The sequence below is a fragment of the Elephas maximus genome, chromosome 3 (genome assembly GCF_024166365.1).
Source record: "Elephas maximus indicus isolate mEleMax1 chromosome 3, mEleMax1 primary haplotype, whole genome shotgun sequence".
Classification (NCBI taxonomy): Eukaryota; Metazoa; Chordata; class Mammalia; order Proboscidea; family Elephantidae; genus Elephas; species Elephas maximus.
This window is the reverse complement of record NC_064821.1, coordinates 8039175-8062779: the sequence shown is the minus strand read 5'-3', so window position 1 is coordinate 8062779 and position 23605 is coordinate 8039175. Positions and strand designations below refer to the sequence as shown.

At 50.5% G+C, this 23605-nt stretch overlaps 1 protein-coding gene across 2 annotated transcripts in view; it reads right to left on the bottom strand.

Moving 5' to 3' along the window:
• KDM4B (lysine demethylase 4B) overlaps window positions 1-20957 on the bottom strand; it is a 226417-nt gene extending 205460 nt beyond the window's left edge. For both annotated transcript variants that reach the window (XM_049876484.1, XM_049876486.1), the window contains exon 1: window positions 20836-20957. The gene's annotated coding sequence lies outside the window, so the exon portion shown is untranslated. The remainder of the gene's footprint in view (window positions 1-20835) is intronic.
• Between the last annotated feature and the right edge of the window lie 2648 nt (window positions 20958-23605).

Sequence of the window (23605 nt, the reverse complement as noted above, 5' to 3'; positions counted from 1 at the left end):
ACACCCAACTAAACCGTCTCTCAAATACAATGGCGAAATTAGGGCATTTCCAGATAAACAGAAGTTTACTGAATTTGTAAAAACCAAACAAAACAATTTGTGTACTAACTGTTTAATGAGAAACTAATAGGCTCTGTAAACTGACACCTAAATCAAAACTTTAAAAAAATGCAAAAAAAAAAAAAAAGTAGCATACTATTAAAAAATAAAGAGGTCTTTTGCAGCAGATTTACCCAGTGCAATGTGTCATTTGATTTCTTGACTGCTGCTTCCATGGCTGTTGATTGTGGATCCAAGTAAAATGAAATCCTTTACAACTTACAACCTTTTCTCCATTTATCTTGATGGTGCTCATTGGTCCAGTTGTGAGATTTTTGTTTTCTTTCTGTTGAGGGGTAATCCATACTGAAGGCTGTGGTCTTTGATCTTCATCAGTAAGTGCTTCAAGTCCTCTTCACGTGCAGCAAGCAAGGTTGTGTCATCTGTATACAGAAGGTTGTTAATGAGTCTTCCTCCAATCCTGATGCCCTGTTATTCTTCTTATAGTCCAGCTTCTCAGATTATTTGCTCAGCATACAGATTGAATAAGTATGGTGAAAGGATACAACCCTGACACACACCTTTCCTAATTTTAAACCACACAGTATCCCTTTGTCCTATTCAAACAACTGTCTCTTGGTATATGCACAGGTTCCTCATGAGCACAATTAACTATTCTGAAATTCCTATTTCTTCTGCAATGTTATCCATAATTTGTTATGATACACAGTCAGATGCCTCTGCAAAGTCAATAAAACATAAGTAAACAGCTTCCTGGTATTCTCTGCTTTCAGCCAAGATCTGTCTGACATCAACAATGATATCCCTCATTCCATGTCCTCTTCTGAATCCAGCTTGAATGTCTGGCAGTTCCCTGTCAAAGTACTGCTATAACAGCTTTTAAATTATCTTCGGCAAATTTTATTAATGATACTGGGCAATAATTTCTGTGTTCTGTTGGATCACCTTTCTTTGGAATGGGCACAAAGATGGATTTCTTCTAGTTGGTCGGCCAGGTAGCTGTCCTCCACATTTCTTGGCATGGAGAGTGAGCACCTCAAGCGCTGCATCCATTTGCTGAAATATCTCAATTGGTATTCTCTCAATTCCTGAAGCCTGTTTTTCATCAATGCCTTCAGTGCAGCTTGGACTTCTTCCTTCAATACCATCCATTCCTGATCATATGCTACCTCCTGAAATGGCTGAATGTGGACCAGTTCTTTTTAGTACAGTGACTCTGTACTCCTTCCATTTTCCTTTGTGGCTTCCTGCATCATCCAATGTTTTGCCCGTTGAATCCTTCAATACTGCAACTCGAGGTTTGAATTTTTTCTTCAGCTTTCAGCTTGAGAAATGCTGAGCAAGTTCTTCCCTTTTGGTTTTCTAACTCCAGGACTTTGCACATTTCATTATAATACTTTACTTTGTCTTCTAGGAGTCAGAATCTACTTGATCGCAATGGGTTTGGTTTGTTTTTAGCCACTCTTTGAAATCTTCTGTTCAGCTCTTTTACTTTTTCATTTCTTTCATTTCCTTTAGCTGCTCTATGTTCAAGAGCAACTTTCAGAGCCTCTTCTGACATCCATGTGAATACTCCATGAAATAGCAGCCAGAGAGGTGAACAAATGCTGCCCAGGTGTTTTTACAGCACAGATCTTAAAGAGAGACCGATGAGACCAGAAACACCGGATGGTGTTGGTTACCGTTACTGAGCATTCTGATCAAATACCGTACAGACGAATTCTGATCAAAAGGGGAAAACACAGGACAGAATGATAAATTCTCATGGGATCCAGACTTTCTGGAGTCATCGAGGCAGGATGAACCCCTGAAATTATTGCCTTGAGATAAGCTTTAACCTTTAAACCAAAAATATCCCCTGAAGTCCTTTTTAAAGCAAACGGCAAGCCAGCTTAACTAGTAAAGAAAGTCTGCCTTAAGCATTGTGTCCTTTTAAGATCTATCTATGTAGGATCGAACTGACAACAGCAACTCGAAAGATCAGACAGGAACTTTAGGGAGCAGTGAGTTTACGTTACTGCAGGAGGAACCGCTCAGAAAAGGAGGGTGAGAATAGTTGCACACCTTCAAGAATGTACTCAGTGTCACTGAATGGTACCTGGAGGAAATGGTGAAGTGGCATATGATCTGCTGTGTATATTTTCAACAACAAACACAAAAATGAATCAAGAAAGTATTAAAAGAGAAAAGACAGACACTGGATCCCCCAGATGTCACCTTTAATAAGGACACTGTCAAAAGCATACATTTTTATCCATCTCATAGTCGTGACCTCTAAAATGAACCCCCTCCCACTCCGCCAGGGCCCCAGGCTTCTTCAGAGTAATTCCGCTTCCTTCTCACCCGCCATTTCTCCTTCACGCCAAGGGGCACATCCATGCTGTCCGCTACTGCCCCACCCCCAAGCCTTCCTTCCAGTGCAGAAACGTGAGCTGCTTGTAAGGCAGGGAAGTCTCACAAAAGCTGTATACCCGGGCTCTGCATGAGGCTCCTCCCCTTCACAGTCCCCATTCCCAGGAGGCGGAAATGAGCTGCTCTAACACCACGGCCCCCAATTCTTCTTAAACGGGAAGATGAGAAAGGAAGAACGACACACAACCAACAGGACAAGCTACTACAGCCAGCCCATCCAAGCAGCCCTGATGAAGAACCAAGGCTCTCCAAGCTCCTCTACCCTGTCTGGGCACCTGAATCTCCATGTGGCAGGGGCTCACGGTGCACCGTGCCAATCCCTCTACACAGATTACTTCGCGTCTGTTAACAATAAAGGAGCCCTGGAGGCACAACGGCTAAGCGCTCGACTGCTACCCAAAAAGTCGGGGGTTCCAGCCCACCCAGCAGCTCCATGGGAGAAAGACCTGGCAATCTGCTCCCATAAAGATTACAGCCTAGAAAACCCTAGGGAGCACTTCTACATGGGTGGCGCTGAGTCAGGATCAGCTCAACAGAACACAACAGTTCCCCTTATCTCCTCACAGATCAGAAAGCTTAGGCTCAGGGAGGTTATGTGGTTTGCCCAAGATCACACAGTCAGATTGGACCTGATGGAGCAGGAATCTGAGCTCAGCTGTTTTAACCTGATCCCCAGGGAGTACAAACAGTGAACACACCTGGCTGCTAAACAAAAGGTTGGAGGTTCACGTCTACCCAGAGGGCCTCAGAAGAAAGGCCTGGCTATCAACTTCTGAAAAATCGACCAGTTCCATCACGGTTCCTGGAGTGCTGGGGGTCCCAGCATGTGAGTAGACACTATGGGATGCTATCACAGCCCCCCTTCCACGTATGACCGTGACCAGGTCCCCTAGTAATCATGGCTGCCCCATGCCTGCTTCGAGAGCCCATCAGAGCTGGCAAGGGAGGGGCTCTCTCCAAACAGGATCTCTTGTCATCCAATTCAAGACATTTTGTTTCAAATCGCTTTGCGGCCGTCCCACACCCAGGGAGTAAGAACTCAGAAATCATCAAATGTATGATGCCAAGAGCCGAGGACTCCGGGGTGGGCCGCCCTCCCCACGAGCCAAGTCCTGTTCACAGGCTGGGCCCCAGAACATTCCACACTGAGCTATGAGTAAAACCCCTGGCCTAGAGGACAATGATTCTCAGCTGGGTGTTCAAGGCCGATGAGAGGAAACTAGAGGGGTCTATGAGGCCCCGGTCATCCAATCCCCGTCCTCAGCCACGCTCTGCACATTCGAACCCTGCCCTCCTGGTATGTGGGGCACCGGGGTCAGTTGGCAACGTCCACCCCTTTACCCTTCATTCAGGTCCTAGGCACCAGCCTGCACAACAGGGCTCTCAGTCACATGGCAGCATCCCTGTCCCCCGCCCAGGAGTCCTGGCTTCCCCACTACATACGTCAGCCTCTTAGGGCCAGGAGAACGTCCTACCAGCTCCAGACCAGCCCCTGGACCCCCAGAAACACAGAGAGGGGCCCCATAGACACTCACTGACTAAACACACACCTCCCGAGGCTGAAAAAAACCAAACCCGCTGCCGCCAAGTTAACTGCACCTCGTGGCAGCATGGCGTGTCAGACGGTGTGTCGGAGCAGAACTACGCTCCATACGGTGACCTCTCAGAAGACTGCCGGGCCTTTCTTCTGCAGCATCTCTGGGTGGGCTTGAACTGCCAACATTTCGGGTAGAAGCCCAGCATGTCACCACCTGCACCTGGGACTACAGGTGCCTTTTTTTATGTGCTTTTTGCTTCACTGTAATCGCTGATTTTTATCCCATGAAGATCAATTATTTTTATAATGCATGTCCCTCTAGGAAGCTTGTTAGGATACCAGCCACTGACTCGGCTGCTCCCGAAGTTTTCAATCCTTCTTTTGGCTTAAGGCCAAGTTAACTAACGCAGGGGGAGCTCGGGTTTCGTGGAACAGCCCTGGAGCCCCAGATACTTTCATTATGAGCTCCTCAGTGGCAGCATCGGCTCCCTGTGTCACAGTGGCCGCAACAAAGACACCTGTGCCCAAGCCAGGAGAGAGCTGAGGGACACAGAGCCCAGCCCAACCAAACCTTCTCACCACAAGGAGCCCAAGTCCAAACCCACACGGCCACATCCGAGACCCGCGACTCCAACTGACGGCGACCCCGTGTGTGTCGGAGTAGAACTGTGCTCCACAGTGTGTTCGGTGGCTGCATTTTTGCAAGCGGGCCGTCAGGCCTTTCTTCCAAAGTGCCTTTGAATGCGTGTGAACCTCCAACCTTTTGGTTAGCAGATGAGCGCATTAACTGTTTGCACCACCCAGGGACTCCTCCCCTCCAACAACACCCCAAATCTCAGGGCCCACCAAGCGTCAATTTCTCCCCAACTGCCCGGGGGGACTGTCCTGGCCTCTGAGCCAGCCCACAGGCTCACCCTCCTGCAAACACCAGCTTGATTTCCACCACTTTCAGGGAAGCCTCAGCAACTGGACTCTCCCAGGCCCCAAAAGACTGGCCCTCAGCAGCACTCCTCAGCGCACAGTCCCACCCTCCTCCCTCCCCTCATGTGGCCACAGCAGGATTTTCATTTTGTCTTTCTTTTATTTTACTTTTTTTTTTTTACACATTTCTTAAATCTTGGTCAAATATATGTAACATAAAATTTATCATCATAACCGTTTTTCAGTGTACAATTCTGAGTCAGAATTGATTCAGCAGCGACAGGTTTGTTTTTTTTTTTTTTTTTTTTTTGGTTTAAGTACATTCACAGCGTTGTGAAACCATTGCTACTGTTTCCAGATCTTTTTATCATCACGAACAGAAACTCTACACCCCCTAACCAACGAGGCAGGAGCTGTTCTGTGTCAGGGATGGCTCATCTCCCCCGCTAGAGAGTACTGCTGCTGTCGCTGGCTGCCGTCCAGTCAGCCCCTAACTCGTGGTGACCCCGTGCACAACAGAAACGAAACATTGCCCGGTCCTGTGCCATCCCCAGGATCGGTTGCAGACTGGACTATTGAAATCCATAGGGTTTTCACTGGCTGATTTTTGGAAGTCGGTTGCCAGGTCTTTCTTCCTGGTCTTAGTCTGGAAGCTCCACTAAAACCTGTTCAGCATCACAGCAACATGCAGGCCTCCACTAGGGACACGTGGTACCTGAGTGGGTTGGGACGGAGGATGGTTGGGAGGGGCCATCTGCCCAGCACCTGCTAAGTGCCAGGCACCCCCTTGATAATGTCCCGGTCTCACCACAGTGCTGAGTCCTTCCAGGGACAGCTTCTCTGCAGATGACAGGTAGATGCAGAGCTTCCCCAGGTGTGAAATACATACCAGGTGCTGGAAATATCACTAGTAGCTTTCAAATCAATTACATGTTGCAATGATGGAATTTTAGATACGCTGGGTTCAATAAAATAGATGAAAATTAATTTCACCTGTTTCTTTTTAGTCTTTTTTTTTACTATGGTGAAAATATTCACAACAAAACATACGCCAATTCAATAATTTCGATGTGTGAAACTCAATGACATTGGTTACATTCTTCAAACTGTGCAACCATTCTCGCTATTCTTTTCCAAACTCTTCTGCCACATTAACATAAACTCAATGCCTGCTGAGCACAAACTCCCCCTTTCTACCCCTGGTGACCACTAATGATCTTTGGTTTCTGTAAATTTGCTTATTTCGTGTAAGCGAGATCACACAGTATTTGTCCTTTTGTGACTGACTTATTCCACTCCGCATCATGTGTTCTAGGTCCATCCACATTGTGGCCTTCTTTTGACTTTTTAATGTGGCAAGCAGAAAATTTTAAATAACATGTGGGGCCTTGCTTTGCATTTTCACTGGACACGCTGCCTTAGAAAAGGCCTCGCTTTACATTCACACCTGTTCTCTTCTGAGAGCTTTGCAGTTTAGGCTCTTCACCTCAAATCCTTGATCCATTCTGAGTATCTGTTTGTATACGGTATGAGGTAGGGGTCCAGCTCCGTCACTTTACATTTAATCAGTCTCATGCGTGTCCCCCCGCGCCTTCCTGAGTGCCACTAGCAGTTCCCATGGCACCCCTGGGATACCCCAAGTCTCTGAATCTCCATATGCTCTGGCGGGAGAGACCAAGTAACACCACCCCTCATGTGTCTCATTGTCCCCGTGGGGAAACACCTGCAGAGCAGGCGAGAAGAGTGGGCCGTTCAGCCGTGTACTGCTCCAAAACCCCACCCCTTCAAGTCCCTTCCCGTGTCACCTCAGTAGTCTCACAAGCGACTTCTCTGTGGGAGCCAACCAGATTTCCAAATTGCCAGCTGGGTGATGGCATGGCCCTGGGAGGTGGTGGCTCGAAGGCTGGCCAGCTTCGTGGACAAGGAAGCCTTCGGCAAGGCACAGTGGGGGCTATGGGGATGCTTAGAGCCTGGTCCCTGCCCTCTACAGACAGCTGTCATGCTGTCAAGGCTGGGGACTGGGGCCCCACCAGGAAAGGGAAGTGGCCCAGGAGACAGCTCGCTCCCACTCGCATTGGCCAGAACACAAAGAAGGGGCTCTCAGTAAGAAACGGCTGTGGGTCTTCCCATGAGCCACATAAAGCCCTTGGTGGCCACTCAGCACTGGGACACAGAGCAGGGCCCACCAGGCTGGCAAGCATGACACCAGCAATGGGGCAAGAAGGAAACAAGACACCCGTTTCTGGCCAAGGAAGGGTGGACTCTGGGGTAGGGAGGCCCCAGTCCTATCCTCCGGAAGTAAGCCCTGGACAGGCCAGAGTTGTGGTCAGCGGGGCCACGCTGACCCATGGAGCAGGACACGGAGATGTGCCCGGTGCACTGAGGGGTCCTAGCAGGGGACACGCTGGGCGTGGCACACACATGTGGGACCCGAGACTGCCCGGCTCAGGCTGGAGAAGGGGACTGATGGGGGGAGGGAGGAGGACTGTGACTCGGGACTCAGTAGGAAAACATGGAGTCGAGGGCCTGTGCACGCAAAGGGCAGGCTAAGCACCTCCTGAAGCCAAGCCGGGCATTATGCCTTGGGCCAGACCTCGCCTGTCCTTGAAGGCCAGTCCCGGACCGATACCCACAGGCCAGGACTCCCTGATCCCTGTGTCCCATGCTGGCCTTCCCTGTCTCCATGCCCAAGATGGAACCCAACAAAGGATTTCTGTGCTGCCTTGACCTGGAGGAGGTTAGCTGAGCACACAGTTTGAATGTTGCAATACTGAGATTTCTGGAACTCTGCAATGGTTTGGGGGAAAGATAGGGCAGGAAAAAGTGGAAACCACCCAGATACCCACCAACAGATGATGGGTGAACAAAATGGGGTCCATTCGTACGATGGAATATTAATCAGCAATAAAGAGGAATGATGACAACAGCCACTTGAGTCAGATAGGAATCTTAGGGCGCAGTGAGATCATATTAATGGGGGAGGGACAGTTCGGAAAAGGAGGGTGAGAATGGTTGCACAACTCGAAGAATGTAATCCATGTTACTGAATTGCACATGTGGAAACTGTTGAATTGGTCTATGTTTTGCTGTGTGTATTCCTGACAACAGGAAAATAAATTTAAAACAAAAAATAAGAATGAAGTACAGGTAGTCCTCGACTTACAACATATTGGAGTTACTGAGTTACTACAAACTGTACTTACGATCTAGGCCCTCTGGGTTTTTTTTTTTTTTTTTACATCCTGTGGTTAGTAACATGTACTACATACGAGGTTGCAGCACAGAATTTGCTGATGTCATCATTCCCAAATGTAATGTTTCCAGCCCCCAAAGACACATACACATCAGATTTACAAAGATACTGATGATAAAAGGCAATAATAATGGAAACCAAGCGGAAAAAATGAGTTATTCAGGTATTCGACTTAGGTCAGAACTGACTTTAGATCCGAGTCATCACTGGAAAGAAGCCCCACCGTAAATCAGGGACTAGGCTGCACTAGATATGCTACCACATGGATGAACCTTGAAAACATTACACCCAGTGAAAAGGCCAGACACAAAAGGCCACATAACGTGTGATTCCGTTTATATGAAATATCAGAATAGGTAAATCCATAGAGACAGGAAGTGGATTAGTGGTTGTCTAGGGCTTGGGGGAGGAAGAATAGGGAGTGGCTGCTAAGGGGCATGGCGTTCCATTTGGAGTAATGGAATGTTCTGGAACTAGACAGTGGTGATGGTTGCACAACTTTGTGAATATACTAAAAGCCAATGAATTGTACACATTAAAAGGATGACTTTCATGGTATGTGAAAAGTCTATCTCTACAAAAAAATACATTAAAAAAAAAAGATGGAGCAGAATCATTTTTTTTTAATTCTGGATCTGGTCAGTACACCAAAGCCACCCGCTTGGCAGCAGTCTCACGGCTCTCCCCCATGCCTCGAACGTCTTCTGGTCTTGTCTCCCCAGCTGGACTCTAAGCTCCTGGAGGGCGGAGTTGCCACCCAGTCTCCCTGGACTCCTGGTGTGGCAGTGAGCACCCAGAACCCTCAGTAGGACAGGCAGGCTCGCCCCGGCTTCTGCCTCCTCCTCCTCTGAGCTCTCCTCGTAACACGGTCTCCCACGCCACTGTTCCAGAGCCCCTTCTCTTCTTCTGCCCCCAGCTTATGGATGTCCATGACTGAGAAGGCTCGCTCAAAGGGCAGCTCTTCCATGAAGCCCTCCTGACCATCACGCCTAGGCGGGAGGCGCTGCCCAGCTCCCCCCATGTGTCCTCTGCTGTGGGGCCTGTGCCCCATCGGCAGGAGGAGCTGGCCACTGGCCACCACCAGCACCTGGCCACACACACGCAAGCTTGATGACAACCACACACTTGAGCAATGGCAGACACGCTCACAGGTCTCCTTGGGCTCAGCTGAATGTCCAGCGGCTGGACATAGACTTTAACGTGACAGCCAGGGATGAATCACAAAGATAAGCCACTCACTGCAAGGCCAAGAACTGACTTCTGCAGCTCCAGGAGCTATAGCTTTGCCTCAAGGAAGACAGAGGACAGGAGTGCACACCACGGAGGTGGCTTTAGTGTTTGCAGAGCTCGCATGATGCATCACTTGAGGCCACTCTGCCCAAGCTCCCTGGGACACTTCGTCCCAACGAAGCATCACCTGAACTGACTAGGACCCTCGGCACCGGCACTGTTAGATCGTGTAGGACCATACCAGACACAGAGCACGGCACTCACACGAGGAGCGGAGGCCCTGTCCATCGGCTGCCCATTAAAGGGACTAGGCAGAGGAGACAGGACATGCCAAGAGGAGCTAGTGCCTCTGATAACAAAGTCCTCTGAGTCTCTCGCTCAGAACTGGGGTTTGCTCTGCCTTTGCCACAAACCTGGTACAAGGAGGGCTGGCCATGAGAAAATCCCATGGCTCTCATAAACTCCAGCCCGGAGGGGTCGTAAACCGAAACACCTTATATCCTGAAAAAGTAGTTTCCTCTACCTGCTCCCTACTCTTCCTTAGACGGCAGCAAAGCAGAGGCTGGAGATTTTAAATTCCAGTGGCTTTACTCATGTGCAAGCTGGGGACGGAGCAATTCTCTCTTGACTCGTGACCACGATAATCAGATCCACGCGGCCGACAACGCTCAGCTAGGACGCCCACACCGCAAGGGCAGGCCCTTCTGATGGAGGAGGTCTTAGAAGAGAAGTGTGAAGAGAGCGAGATGCTGAAGAAGGCAGCAGCCTCGGAGGGCCCAGCAGCCAAACACCATGACTCTCCCGGGCCCAGAAGCCCCGCCGGGTCCCACACTCATCCCAGGGCACATGGCCACCCGGCCCCCTCCTTTGCTCAGGTGACCACACGCTAGCTGGTCAAGGGCGGTCCTGAGTGGAGACCACACTGCCTGCGCCCCAGAGATGTCGGAGTCCCGAGCTCCGGTGGAGGATACGGCCCGTTTACTCCCTGTTTATGTGGTTAAACACTCGGCTGCTGACCAGAAGGCTGACAGTTCGAACCCACTCGGCAGCTCCAAGGGAGAAAGCTCTGGAGATCTGCTCCCATAAACACTACAGCCCAGGAAACCCTATGGGGCAATTCTACTCTTTCAAATGGAGCCGTCACAACTCAATCGCACCTAACAACAAGAGCCTTCCAAAAAACCAAACCCACTGCCATCGAGTCAAGTCTGACTCATAGGGACCCCGATAGGGTTTCCAAGGCTGTAACCTTTACGGGAGCAGACCAACAAGTCTTCTGCGCAGTGGCTCATGGGTTCAAAGTGCCAACCTTTTAGTTGGCAGCTGAGTGCTTAACCACTGCGCCACCAGGGCTCCTTCCAGTGGCTCTCATTTCCCACAAAAACTACTTCCAAACTCTACCCCGTTTGTAGATCGGGGGTCACCAGGAGTTCCCCCACACTTGCTGGCAGCATCAGGCCAGCTCTTCCGTTGAGGGAGACGTGTGGGTCCACGGCTGCCTACTTCTCTCACAAAGTGCAGCTCTGAATCGCCGGCTACCTCCTCTCACACGACTCGTTTCTCTCCAGTCTCTCCCCCGAGACACCTCAGGTGCCAGGTTTCCACACTGGGCCCGGCATGACAACGAGAGTGGGGGCCCACCTCCACCCCCACCTACCCAGAGGCCGCCACCTGCGGGTCCCACTGCAAACACAGAAAGGGCATGTGATGAGGGCAAGCCCTGACTGCGACGCCGACGTGTCACGTTTACAGCTCGCCATCCAGGCTCGCTGCTAAGGCCTAAGTTAGTTATAGTTCAACTCCGTACCCAGAGGTCCACTGGGGGCGCAGCAGCCATAGGCCGTTTGCTTTCTGACTCTTATTCTTTGTCCACTGAACAAACGTACTTGAGCCATCTATCCGATAACCACAACCCAGAGTTACAGAACAACTGTGTGCTCCTGCCGCTGCCAAGTAAGGAGCCCTGGTGGCACAGTCATTAAGTACTCAGCTGCTAACCGAAAGGTCAGTTGTTCGAACCCACCAGAAGCTCTGCAGGAGAAAGACCTGGCAACCTGCTCCCGTAAAAATTACAGCCACTAAAACGCTATGGGACGGTCCTACCGTCACACAAGGTCACAGTGAATTCAAAATCGATTTGACAGCACCTAACAACAACAACCACTGCTCGAAGGCACGGCCCCTGCCCGTGGGGCAAGGAGGGACCAGACAGAAATGGCAGCATCTGATAAAGACAGCTTAACAGGAGCTTTTAATCAACCCTCTCCTGTTCACAGACATCACCGGGATGGCTTAATAAAAGGAAAGAAAGGCGAGAGAGCAAGAAGTCAAGAGAAAGAATACAGGGAAGCAAGAAAGAAGACAAGTAAGCAAGTGAAGGGGAAAAAAGAGAAAAAAAAAAAAAAAGACACAACTTTTGAAAGCCAAGAAATACTGAGCAACCTTCTCCAGATTGTTTATTTCAATCAAAAAAAGAAAACCATAAATGAATGGTATGCTTTCTGGACAAGTAGGAACATTCCTGAGTCGGCACCACATCTCAGAGACACCCTAGACACCTCCTAGCGGGATACGTGGCTTGGAAAACACTCGCCAGGCAGTCTTTATTCGGGAAAGCCACGGTGGAGGAGCAAGGCGAGCTACAGGCTGTGTGCACAGTTCCTCCACGTCCAGCGTGGCTGTCCGTCATTCCGCTCAACCCCACAGCTGAATCTTAGCACCCACGAAAGCGACTTCTCTCGTGAGTGTTCCTGTGCAGACGGCTTGTGTTATGGTTAGTTGCTACTAAGTCAACTCTGACTTCTGGCGACCCCATGTGTGTCAAGTAGAACTGCTCCATAGGGTTTTCAAAGCTGTGACCTTTCAGAAGCAGACTGCCAGGCCTGTCTTCTAAGGTGCCTTTGGGTGAGTTTGAACCACCCACCTATCGGCTAGTAGTCAAGCGCTTAACCGTTTGCACCACCCAGGGACTCCTGCAGGTGACTAGGAGACTGCAAAAGCCACCTCCTGGGATGACCGCAGAGCCCCAATGGTGCAGCGGTTAAGCACGGCAGCGAGCTACGACAGCTAAGCAAAAATGTTGGTAGTTCAAATCCACCAGTCACTCCTTTGAAACCTTATGGGACAGTTCTACTCTGTCCTGTAGAGACGTTAGGAGTCAGCCAGCCACGGAGTTTTCCGGAATGACAACACTACTTTCAGCAGGAGCACTGGTATTGGTAGAGGATGGTTCAGACACCGTCTTAGTTATCTAGCTCTGCTACAACAAAAACACCATCAGTGGCTTGCTTTAACAAACAGAAACTCATTCTCTCACAGTTTAGGAGGCTCGAAGTCCAAATTCAAGGCAGCGGCTCCAAGGGAAGGCTTTCTGTCTCTGTAGGCTCTGGAAGAAGGTCCTTGCCTCTTCAGCTTTTGTTTCCTGGTTCCTCTATGTGTGGCTTGGCATCTGTCTTACCCCCTTTCTGCTTCTCTAGACTTTTTAGTCTTTTTTATATCTCAAAAGAGACTGACTCATGATACATCCTGTGCTAATCCTGTCTCATTAACATAACAAAGACAACCCACTCCCAAATGGGACTAGAACCAGGGTCATTGCTGTTCTGTTGTTAGGTGCCACAGAGTCGGTTTGGACTCAAAGCGACCCCATGTACAACAGAACAAAACACTGCCAGGTCCTGTGCCATCCTCACAGTCCTACTATGTTTGAGCCCATTGCTGCAGCCACTGTGTGAATCCATCTCGTTGAGGGTCTTCCTCTTTTCCGCTGACCCTCTACCTTACCAAGGATGATGTCCTTCTCCAGGGACTGGGCCCTCCTGATAACACGTCCAAAGTATGTGAGAGGAAGTCTCGCCATCCTTCCTTCTAAGGAGCACTCTGGCTGTACTTTTTCCACGACAGATTTGTTCATTCTTTGGCAGTCCATGGTATATCTGATATTCTTCACCAGCACGGTAATTCAAAGACATCAACTCTTCTTCAGTCTTCCTTATTCATCGTCCAGCTTTCACATGCATATGAGGCGACTGAAAACACCATGGCTTGGGTCAGGCGCACCTTAGTCCTCAAAGTGACATTTTTGCCTTTTAACACTTAGGTCTATCTTGCACTTAATACTGACAGAAGGCATATTAATCTGGTTATATATAAATCCTAGCACAGAAGCTAGGATTTACAGCACATATTTTGGGGAAACACAATTCAATTCATAACAGAGGCTTACAAAACCAAGTGGTTGTGAAATATTTTCTTCCTTCTAAGCGCTCTGCCACTGCCAGGTCAAAAGAGACTCCACGGGTCACACGTACACCTCACGGGTCTTCCGATGCTCAGCAGAGAGAGGCAGAAAGGGGCAGCGTGAACCCAAAGGCAATGAAAAATAGGACATCCCAAACGGCAAAATACATTTCCTCATTTATGTCTATTTCTTTCCTCCTTTACTATGAGGGTGTTTTGGTAGATGTGGTAACAGCATTCTCGTACATTCTCTGCAGTTTTAATTTCCCTCAACACAACTCAAGGCTTTTTTTTTAAACTAGTGTTTCCTTATTGTTCCAAAAGCAACTTTTTTATACCTTTTTAGTACACTAAGAGCAATTATTCATTCAACAAATACTTATTGAGTACCTACTATATGCCGGGCACTGATAAAGGCACTCGGGGTATATCAGTGGGAAAAAACACAAAGACCCTTGCCTTTGAGGAACAAGAACAACCAAGTTTAAGACATAAGTAAACATACAGGTAAAATGAAAGGTCAACAGCCCTGGCCTGTTTTCTAAAGCACACAGTATTACCCTAAATGCTCTGGAGTGGGAAAGAGGGAAATTCACCCATGCAGCCAGCAAACATTTTCCTGAACACCCACTACGTGCCAAGAACTGCCCTCGGCACTGGGTGTACAGACAGCAACCAACGCAGGTGTCGTTTCTGTATTGTGGACCTTACACCCTAGTGCAGGGGTTAGCAAACTCCGGCCCATGGGCCAGATCTGGCCAGCCGCCTGTTTTTGTACAGCCCACAAGCTAAAAATGGTTTTGACGTTCTTAAATGGTTGAGGGGGGAAATCAAAAGCACAGAAATATTTCATGGTGTGTGAAACTATATGAAATTCAGATTTGAGCATCCATGAATAAAGTTTTATTGGCACCAGGCATGTCCACTCATTTACGTGTTGTCTGTGGCTGCTTTCACATCACAACACAGAGGCAGGAGTCAGGTCAAAGGCCATCTGGCCTGCAAAGCCAAAATGATAACACTACTCTCTAGACCTTTACAGAAAAGTCTCCTGGAGTAGATAAGACAGACAATAAATACAGAACCAGGCTAATATACCTTCTGGCAATGTTAAGTGCGGAAAAAGAAAAAGCAGAACTGGGGGAGATGGTGATTGGAGGGGCTACTTTTTTTTTTTTCTCACAGTTCATTATTCTTTTTTATTTTTTTTAATAATTTTTATCATGGTTTAAGTTTACAAATTAAGTCAGTCTCTCACACAAAAACCCATATACACCTTGCTACACACTCCCAACTACTCTCCCCCCGATGAGACAGCCTGGTCTCTCCTTCCACTCTCTCTTTTCGTGTCCTTTTCGCCAGCTTCTAACCCCCTCTACCCTCTCATCTCCCCTCCGAGGGGCTACTTTTGAAAGTGTGGTCAAGAAAGGCCTCCAAGCTGAGACCTGAATGACAAGGAGCCGGCTGGATAGTGGCCTGAGGGAAGAGCATTCTGCGAGAAGGAACAGCATGTGCAAAGGCCCTGATGCAAGAAAGGGCAGGCAGGTCAGAAGGTGGTTATGGCTGGCAAGGAGCACCCTTGGGAGAAGTAGTAGGTAAAGAAGAGAGGAGAGGGCCACGAAGGACAGAGCAAGCAGGCCACAGACGGCGTCTGAATTTTCTCCAAGGGCAACAGGAAGCCATGGGAAGGTTCTGAGCAGGGCAGGCCATTTTTGAGGCAGCAGGAGTGAAAACAGCCAGACTAGCTGGGACACCTTATCTAACCAACAAGCAGATCCCAGAACAGGCCAAGTCCAGCGGGGACTCAACTCCAACTCAAAAACCGGTTCTTCACACACACAAAAAATCAATTCATGGATGAGCTCAGGCCTCAGTATTTGAGGTGATAGCAACTTCTTTCTTAAAATATTTAATATCTCTAAGTTCATCTTAACGTGCATCAGTAGAAGGATCTGCCACAAGCACAGTAACAGTCGCACGACTCACGGAATCACCGCTCAGCGAGAGGCTGAGACTAACAAGTAAACACCTTGAAGCCAATGCAAAGAAAACCGTTAAGCCGATCGATAAGACAAGAGTACAGGGACTGAGGGGGTCACTGGGTGGTACAAATGGCGAACGCACTCGGCTGCTAACCAAAAGGTTGGTGGTCTGAGCCCACCCAGAGGCATCCTGGGAGAAAGGCCTGCTGATTGAAGTCCAAAAACGCAGCTTTTGAAAACCCCGTGGACCATAGTTCTACTCCGACACACATGGGGCTGCGTGAGTCACAGTCAGCTCCACCAACACTGGTTTTCTAGGGATCGGGAGGAAGAGGAAGTGCTGCCTCAGGGAAGCCAGAGGAGCCTGGCAGGGGGCCCGCGGGGTGAGGCGGCTGAGAACAGCCGGGGAAGCCCCCCGCGCCCACTGTCCCTTGGCCGGGTGGACGTCAGGGTAGGCACAGGCTCTCCCACAGGCCTGCCCCTCTCCCCGCTGGGGTGGAAGCTGCAGGTTGGGAAGGGCAGAGGGACCACTGGGAAGAGACTGGAAAGCCAGGCCAAGTCGCAAATATGACCCACTCGCTACTGAATGGCCCCTGCTGTTGTTGCTGTTACCGCTTGCCACCGAGTCCATTCCAACTCCCAGCAACTTTATGCTACACAGCACTGTCCCATAGGGTGTCCTGGACTGTAATCCTCACAGCAGCAGATCACCAGGTCTTCTCTTCTGAGAAGGAAGTGCTTAACCATTGCACCGCCAGGGCTCCTGAAGGACCCCGAGGTGATCCAAACAGTTTGCACTTGACTGCTAACTGAAAAGCAGGCGATTCGAACCCACCCAGCAGTACCACGGAAGAAAGGTCTGTCACACCTGCTTCTGTTAAGAATTCAGTGCCCTGAGACTGGAAGTGGGCAGCGCCAGGCTACATTACTAACATTTTGATCAAAGATTCCATAGAAGAATCCTGATCAAAAGGGGGAAAATGCTGAACAAAATTCCCAATGCGCATGGACTCTATAGACTTTCTGAAGCCATGGAGGGTGGATGTCGCCCTGAAACTACTGTCCTGAGATAACCTTTAAACCTTAAACCAAAAATATCTCCTAAAATCATCTTAAAACGGAACAACAGTTTAGCTTAACTAATAAAAAAAAAAAGGTCTGCCTTGAGCGTTACGCTCTTTTAAGAACTATCTCTATGGGATCAAATTGACAGCAGCAACTCCAGAGATGAGACAGGAAACTCAGGGGGGCAGTGAGTTCATGTTAATGAGGGAGGAACAACTGGGAAAAAGAGGGTGAGAATGGTTGTGCAACTTGAAGAATGTGATCACTGTCATTAAATTGTACATGGAAAAACAGTTGAACTGGTGTGTTTTGGTGTGTATATTCTCAACAACAGCAAAGTAAATAAAACTTCAACAAAACAAAATTCAGCTAGGAAAACCCTATGTATCAGTTCTACTCTGCAGCACACGGGTCCATGAGCAGAATCCACTGGGCAACTACAAACAAACAAGGACCGGTGATGTTTCACACCAACCAGAACGCAACTAATAGCAACTGAAGGCTGGGGAGCCGGCAGGGGATGGGGGGGGCGGCGAGCGAAGGAATCTGAGAAGTTTGAGACTGGGGATGCGACAAATTATCAGGCTGCCGCAGGGTTAAAGGCGTAAATTCGTGGTTCTCACTTGGGGCAGTGCGTGGAGAAATCTGTGGTTGTCACGACTCAGAAGGCGGGTGCTACAGGCATGGAGTGGGTGGAAACCAGGGATGTTGCTCAACGCCCTACAGTGTTCAGGACATCCCCACCGCAGAGAAGGATCCCCTGGGAAACCCCGTGGAGGCGGCTAGGAGGCCGCAGCACTAAATTGCCCCAGGGTTCAGCACTCTGGTATGGCCACCATTCACCAGGAGGCAGGCACCCTGCAAGAACTTCATGACTTTTATAGCCTTAGATCCTCATGACAACCTATGAGGGAGATGCTGGCCTTACACCCATTTCATAGATGAGGAAAGTGAGGCCCACAGGAGAGATCCGAACCCAGGTCTCCGAGACTCTGGAGTCTGTGGCAAGGAGTGGAGAGCAGGCAGAAACGCCAGGGTGGGCGAGGAATGCCAGGTCAGAACCAAGCCTGAGTTCAGCTCCACCCCTCCCCCACCCCCAGCCCCACTCTCCAGCTCCCCCCAGGATCTGGGTCGGCATGAGAAAGAAAGAGATAACCCAGGCCTTCCCATCATGGCGGTGACCACGGAGGGTCTGCGTGGCCCACAGCTCTGAACCCACGCAGCACGCTTCCGGATCACAGGAAGAAAGCCACCCAGAAATGCCACCTGTTCCTGGTTTGGCCCCTCCCCACCCGCCACCTCGACCCGTCCACTCCCTAAGCTGGGCCCCTGGGGACAGTGGACGCTCCACAGCCATTACTGCTGGGACCACACTCCAGGGTACCCACCTCTCCCTCTCCCCCACTAGCCCTGAAGCCCCTGGAGGTTGGGAACACGCCCTCCCAACATCCTCAGGCCAGGTAGGTGAGTGACGCCAACGTCCATTCTCACAGGTGTGAGATGGCACCAAGGGATAGACAGTCTCCCCAAGGCCAAGTATCTATTGGACCCATCCGGGGGAGGAGACAGGGCACAGAGCAGGCAAAGGAGGCAGAGAAATTAGAAATCCGAGTACAGGCAGGGGCAAGCAGGTTGTGAGGCCCCTGGCCGCCCTAGAGGGCTCATTCAGGATGGGATGGAGCTGAGGAAGGAGCAGGCACTGTGGCAGGGTCTTTTCCACTGGACAGAGAAGAACAACAAGGGGGGTGGGGTGGAACAGTGACCAAGTGATCCGTTCTACCTTTAAGCTCCAGTATTTAACATCTCCTTAGCAGCCCACTTCCCAAGGAGGAAAGGATTAGAAAATACATGAAGATCAACGGTGGCTTAGACCTGCGTATATTCAAGTATTAACGACTACACACGACACGTGTGCACCCACACAGCTGACACAGTACACCCTTCCATCAGAGCACCCGTGACACGATGGGGCATTTATGCGACCGCACCCCCAGCGCCCCGTTCCTCCCCAGAGGTGACCTCCAGCAGAGCAGAACACATTGACCTTCGGCGTATTGCAGACGTATAGAGTGGGCAGCCCGGTATTGGCCATGTGTCCAATCAACAACTCAAAAAGGGACAGCGAGTTTTAGAAATTCTCTACTCAGACTCAAAAGTTGACTTCCAGCTGTGACGCTCTGTCCTTCGGGATTTCAAAAAGCAAACTGCTAGGAAGCTGCCCACTGCTTCTGGAGGGGTGGTGCAAAAGAGCTGACCGGTCTATTGACAAACTCTCGCGATGCCTCATAAGGAAGCTATTATTTGAGAATTAAGGGATTCATTAGCTCTCGCATGGCCGTGATAAAAGCCCATAGGAGTCATCTAATGAGCAGGTTTTAAGGCTGCTGCTGTTTTAGGAGCTTTTTCCGCCTGGGGATCATCGGATAAATGGCTGTTGAGGCACAGGGGTAGGGCAAGGCACCAGCCTCTTAAGTGCACCCCAGTATCCTCAGAACCTCGAGCCTTGATGGCACAAACAGTTAAGAGCTTGGCTGCTAACCAAGAGGTTGGTGGTTCAAATCCACCCAGCAGCTCTGCAGACGATGTGGAGATCTGGTTCTATAAAAATTACAGCCTAGGAAACCCCATGGAGCAGCTGCACTCGATCACGTGAGGTCACTACGAGTTGGAACGGACTTGGCAGCACTATACAACAGCCTCAGAACCAGAAGCCGTGGTGGCGAAAAGGGTTATGAGCTTGGCTGCTAACCAAAAGGTTGGTAGCTCAAACCTACTCAACGACTCCGCAAGAGAAAGATCTGGCAATCTACTTCCGTAAAGATTAGGGCCTACAAAACCCTGTGGGGCAGTTCTGCTCTGTCACATGGGGTCACCATGAGTGCAAATCCACTCCACGCACAGAACAATGACCTCAGAACCTGAGACACTGCTGGTACCCAGTGGGTCCCAAACACGCTCACTGACCCAATATTGACAGAAACACATGGAACAGCACACTCTTTACATGTTACAGGATCGTTCAGCTCCACTGAGCAGAACCACCTTCCCACTAGTTTCATAACTCAGGAAACAGTTCCCAGGTGCACCTGAATTGTTAAAACAAAAGCACCCCGCCGCCCCAACCAAACAGATGGAACACACCAAAAACAGTCCTCACCTTCTGCCTCTCTCTCAGGTTTGAAAAAACCCCTACAAAACCTTCTACCCTGCCCAGGTGGACATGCACCCCGCTAGTCCTTATGTTCCTAACTTATGTCATCGGGCGCCCCCTGAGCGCGAGCAAACCCCAGCCCAGGTAGACACAGGGCAAATCCATTTCAGCACGAATCCATCCCCTCGCCCCCGCGTCGACGGATGGGACAGCCAAAGGGGTCGCCGCCAAGACCAACTCCTGGATTGATTTCTTTCTACAGAGCAGGGGCTCCGAGATGGCGATCGGGCTGCGAGGGGGAGGGACCGGGGGACACGTCTTGGAGCTGCTGCTATTGCACAGCGAGGAGACACATTTTTTTGACTCCAGATTGCATGGTTATTAGGGGGAGGGGAGGGAAGGCTCACGGAGACGGCGGTGGGGGGGCAAGTTTGGAAGCTGGGATGACACGACAGGTTGTCTTGCGGAGGGGCTGGGGGGCACCGATGGATTTTGGGGGATGCCCCTGGGTGTCGAGGCCGGGAAGCGCCCCCATTAATCCCACTGGTGTCCAAGGGGGCTGGAAGCGCAGGCGGGTCGTACCATGGCCTGGGTGGGTTTTTTTATTATGAGTGGGATCGTTCTAAATCCTAAAGGGGGAGGGCCCGCGCAGGGCCGGGCCGGGCCACCCACGCTGTCATCTTTTGTGCCCAGCCCCCCGCGCCCCGGCCGGGAAGGGGCGCCCCCGCCCCGCGCGCCCGGCCATTGTGCGGCCCGCCGCCCCCGCCGCAGCCCCGGCCGGCCCCCCTGGCCCGGGCAGTTAACGCCCCCAACGGCCCCGCGGGCCGGGACAAAGCGCGGCGGCCGGGCCCGAGCAGGCCGCGCCCGAGGCCTGGGCCTCGAGTGCCGGGCGCGCCCGCAGCCCCGGGCCGCGGCGCGGGGCGAAGGCGGCGACGGGCCCGCGCTCGCTCACTCGGCCGGCGCGGAGGCCTCCCCGCGGGCTCACCTGAGGCGGCGCGTGCGACCCGGTGCGGAGCTCAGCGCGCGCTCCCCGCCCTCGGCGTCGCACCCCCAGGCCCCGCTCGGGCCGGGCCCCGCTCGGTCGCTGGCGGCCGAGCCCTCCGGAGCGCCCCGGGCGGGGCTTATGAGGCCGAGCGTCAGCACCGCCCCGGCTGCCATTGGTCCGCCAACCCACGCCCGCGCGCCCATTGGCTGCCGCTGACAGCTCCGCCCCTCCCCTCCGCCGGGCCCATCAACAACGCACGGCCCACCCGCCGCGGACCTCCATTGGGCGGGCGCAGCTGCCGGAATCGCGTCCCCATTGGTCGGTCGGCAGGGACACGCCGGCGCCCACCCACGTGCCTGCTGACCGGCAAGGCTCTCATTGGAGGCGGCGCCCGCCAGCCAAGGAGATTGGGACCAGTCCGACGGCAGGCAAGCCTCAGATTGACAAGGCCGCCTCGAGGACCGCCCAACGGCCGCACGGGAGAAGCGAGCATTGGCTGCGGGGTCAGCCCGAGGCGCGGATTGTCTGGGGCAGGTGCCAATCACTGCCAAGTCGCCCTGGTTATCAGGCGGCCGCTGAGTACGTGAGACCCCGCACAACATCAGCACCGAGCCGGGGAAGCGCGGAGTGGAGGGTTCGAGACCCGCAGCCGGAATATTGGGCTGCAATTTGCGAAGTACCAACGAACCTATTTTGCAAAGGGGAACTGAGAAATAAGGAAGTGAAGCAAGCGAACACCCCCCGCCCCAACCCCGGCAGGCTCGTTTCCCTCACAATGAACAAACCTCTGCAAAAGGCTAGGTGGTTGGAATAAAGTTAGATCCCCTTCCCGAGTTCCCTAAAAAAAAAAAAATTATGGGAGGTGATAAATTTGGTGCTTTCAGACCTGGGCCCCACCCCTCGTTGTGAGTGGGCCTCAGTTTGCTCTGTGAAATGGATTTGACGGTAGTGTGGCCTGTCGCCCCCCTCCTGGGAAAGTTGCCAGGATTACGTGTGATGACCCAGGTAAAGGGTTTGACCCTGTGGCTGTACGTAGTAAGCATTGAATTGAAATTAGTAGTAGTAATAACAATGTTGTTAACTGTGAGTTGGGCCAGGCAAGGGTGTGGTCACCCATTTCTATACAGGAGTATAACTCAGTACAGCCACTCTGGATCATTTGACATTTTCTTATAACAGTTTAAGTTTCAAAGAACAAACAAGTCAGACGAAATACAACCAGAATGCTCCTTAGAAAGCAGAATGGTGAGACTTTGGCTCGCTTACTTTGGACACGTCATCTGCAAAGATCAGCCTCTAGGACATCCATGGTTGGTAAAGCAGAGGGTCAGCAAAAATGAAGAAAACCCTCAAGGAGATGGATTGACACAATGGCCGCAACAATGGACTGAAACATACCAATGATCAGGGAGATAGATGGTGCAGGATCAGGCAACATTTTGTTCTGCTGTACACAAGGTGGCCGTAAGTTGTAGCCAACTTGATGGCAAGGACAACCCAGGGTTCTTCCTCCAGAGAAAGTTTGCTGCACAGCCCTGTTTGCAACTGTTTCCAGTGTTCTCCTCTAAATATCCATCAGTGGGGCTGAAGTAAACAATTTGTGACATACCTTACTCAAATACTTAACTATGTAGCAATTGAAAACTAGGCAGACCTCTATGTAGTGTCATGGAGTAAACTCCTAGGCATGTTGTTGAGCAAGCTGCAGAAATACCCAGATTTTTTGTATTCAACAAGATACATTTCATGGAAACAAATACACATGAACCAATATCATGTGGCTTCTCAGAGTTCAAGGGTGTAAATGCACAGAGTAATTTAACCTTTGGGGAGAAGGGAAAGAGTTCCAAATTGGTAAAAAGAGGTAGTCAGAGGGGACTCGAATCTGTTCTCTGATGTTTTAAATTCTTATGGGACCATGTTCACATAGTCCCCATATAGTTAAAAAATTTAATTTTAAAAACAGGAAATAGTGGGTACCTTCAAGGAACCCCCTATCCAACGGGGAAGGCAGAAATGGAATGCAGTCATGATCAAAAGTACAATAATGGATTTTCCCCCATACAAGCCTTTTTTTTCTACTTCTAAGTTTATCCATTAAGACACTGAATTCCACATGTTTGGATTTCACAGACTCTCAAATTGTATTTTTTTTTTTTTTAATTGGGAGACCAAAATAGCTTGTCAACTTTCTGATTTTGTTTAGGGAGACATTTTTTAACAGCATCTAATATGACGGCAGGGAGTCCTGGCGGCACAGTGGTTAAGAGCTAAATGGCTGCTACCCAGAAGGATGGCAGTTCAAATCCACCAGCCGATCCTTGGGAACTCTATGGAGTTCTACTCTGTCCTGTAGGGTCACTGAGTCAGAATCTACTCGAAGGCAATAGGTATAATATGATGGCGCAGGACCCGGCCGCATTTCATCCTGTCATGCGTTGAGTTGCCATGAGTTAGGGCCAATTTGATGGCAGCTCACAACCACCGTTATGTGATAAACAATATTAACAATTGTAGAGTATAGATAGTGGGTATATGAGTGCTCACTATACACTTCTTTCAACTTGTTTGAAAACTTGCATATTGAAAAGGAAAAAACTATAGTCCCTGTCATTTCAGGCATCTATAAAAAGGGATGGTTGCCATGGGTTGGGGGCCGACTCAACGGCAGTTAACAACATACAAAAGTAGGAAGGACACTCAGAATTTTTAAATGGACAAATTAACTTGGGGAAAGCGGGGGGGCGGGGGGAAACTCACCTAAACGTCC